We start from the raw sequence: 2,942 nt of genomic DNA, 5'->3' as shown, positions 1-2,942 counted from the left end.
ACTAGTGAATTAGTGCTACAACTCATTACAAATAATAATTGATAGATGAACATGCATTAGACTAATGGGTTAGTACTACAAATAGTCAAAAAGGATGAAAATGTAAACATCAGAAAAAAACATATACTACTCCACGTGATCAGAAGGTCATAAAGAAACTCACAAATTCAAGTCGAGATAACATTTTCTTATAGTAACGTGTGATACGATTGCATAGAATAAATTCTTGTAGCTTGATTCTTTCCTAAATTTCTTGCATAGTGAAAATTTTAGCGGATTGGGTTATTCTTACTCCATAATTAATGGCAAAGGTGGAAAAAAAAGTGAAGGAGATAGCATATAGTAATATACATAAAACAAAATGCAAAAGAAGGGGATCAAATTGGTAACTTGATAAAGTTAAAGAGTTATAAGTAGGTGGAGTGATTAAAACTTTGCAATGTTCTTGATCTTCTCATTCTCTTTTACTTTTTTGTACAACCCATGCCAATTTAATCCTCGTTATCCTGTTAAAATCAGACACGTCGATAGCCATTTAGGGGTCGTTTTATTGGTGGACTAAATTATTCCAAATCATACTTTTAAAATTATAACTATTGGACTAATTTATCCAATCAAAATAAAGTGAGATATCTAATATTAAATTTAGAAAAATAAATCTATAATATATTTGACCGACGATAATTCTGATATAAATTTTTCATTCAACTTTAACATTAAAATATTTTATTTTATTTCACGTAACGAACAATGTTAGAGTTCTTTAAAGAGTCCACGATGCACCATAACTACCGAACCACCGCCGATTTATTGAGATTTGAGAATAGAGGGGACAGAAGTAAGGCAAGGAAAGATATATACGTACATCTTATGCTCCCACCCTGCCAAACTAATTGTCAAATGTTTTGTTTTATTTTTCAAAAGTTAAATTGATTAATTTTTAAATTAAATTTAATTAAACTAATTTAATTATAAAAACTATACAAAAGAATACTATAAGTTGCATATATAAAGTACTAATATTGATTAAAATTCATATAAATGAAATATATCAACTAAATTAAGATGAAAAAGTATGAATAAAATAGATGATGTGACACTATCTGAGAACTAAGATTTTTAAAATTTGTTTTTCTCCTACTTCTATAACTTTTCCTACATCTTCTTAGTTTGTTTTATGTATTAAAAACACACAATTAATTTTATTCTTTAATAATTTGAAAATTAAATTCATATTCATGTCTATGTCTTTTCAATTCATCGCTTTTGCTCTTTTTTTTTTTTCATGGGTCAATGATCAACTATTATTTAAATCTTCAATATATATATATATATATATATATATATTTAATCATTTTCCACATTAGTGATACTTCAGCTTTGTTGTTTCAATTTTTTGTTAAAAAAATGTGTGGGCAAAATGACCTTCTGGGCCCCTGTATTATGTCAGTTTTGTAAGTTAAACACTTCTATTTACATGTTTGTCATCTGTACCCTTGAACCCATCATAAAATAATATTTTGCATCCTTTGACCGTTGACCTTGCCAGAGTGGTAGTCCGGATGGTTATGCTGTATGGAGCGGAGTGTTGATCAGTTAAGAACTCCCACATCCAAAAGGTGAAGGTGGCGGAGATGCGAATATTGCGATGAATGTGTGGACATACCAGGAAAGACAGGGTGAGGAATGAGCTTATTCGGGAGAAGGTGAGAGTTGCCTCGGTGTAGGATAAGTTACGAGAAGTGAGGCTACGTTGGTTCGGGCATATGATGAGGAGTGGCCCTGATGCTCCAGTGCGGAGGTGTGAGACTCTGGCTATGGATGGTTTTAGGCGGGCTAGAGGTAGACCGATGAAATATTGGAGGGAGGTGATTAGGCATGATATGGAGCAATTACAGCTTACAGAGGACATGACCCTTGATAGAAATGTGTGGAGGACGCGGATTAAGGTAGAGGGTTAGGGGGTGGGAACACGGTGGTAGTAATAGAGGAGTGCTCCTTTGGGTCTAGAGTTTCTGGTTCGTAGTGTTGGGGCTGTAGTTTTTGGGATTAGTGGTGTTGACTTTTTTGCATCCCGTACTAGTTTATTATGCACTTATCTTTTGTGTTTGTTATACTGTTAGTTTGTTTTGTGTACCATACTAGTTTGTATCCACTTACTTTTTGTATTTGTTCTACTGTTATTGGTCCTAAGCTGGGGGTCTATCGGAAACAACCTCTCTACTTCTCTTGAGGTAGCGGTATGATTTGCGTACACTCTACCCTCCCCAGACCCCACTAGGTGGGAATACACCGGGTATGTTGTTGTTGACCATTCATGGTGGCTAGGACAAAGAAAGTGTAGCCACTCGCTTAGGGTGCGAGTGGGGGTCAATTTTTGGCCAATTTTACATTAAAATAATTAAAAGAAATAAAAAATATTAAAATTTAAAAAAAATAATTAAAAAGGATCTTTTTTTCCCTCCATCTTTTAAAATTTTAAAAAAATAAAAAAGGGTCCTTTTTTTCCCTCCATCTTTTTTAATTTAGAAATATTTTTAAAAATTTAAAAATAATTTTAAAATATTTTTAAAATTTTTGAAAAAATCAAAATACATTTTTCCCTCCCCACCCCAGCCCGTCCCCACCCCCACACCCCACCTAGCCCCATCCCACCGCACCCCCAGCCTCCCCACCCCATCCCACCCCAACACATGTCCAGCCCTTCCCCACCCTCACCCCAGCCCGTCCCCACCCCCACACCCTACCCAGCCCCATCCCACCCCACCCCCAACCTCTCCACCCCACCCAGCCCCGTCACCACCCCACCCTAGCCCCTTCTAGCCTCCACACCCCACCCCAACACTTTTCCAGCCCCCCCTCCCCCCACACACGTTCACTTTTTATTTTTTTATTTTAATTTTACCTCTCAATTTAATTCTTTTCATTTTTTAAATTAAAAT

The sequence above is a fragment of the Capsicum annuum genome, chromosome 6 (assembly GCF_002878395.1).
Source record: "Capsicum annuum cultivar UCD-10X-F1 chromosome 6, UCD10Xv1.1, whole genome shotgun sequence".
Lineage (NCBI taxonomy): Eukaryota > Viridiplantae > Streptophyta > Magnoliopsida > Solanales > Solanaceae > Capsicum > Capsicum annuum.
Note: the sequence above shows the minus strand (reverse complement) of the source record.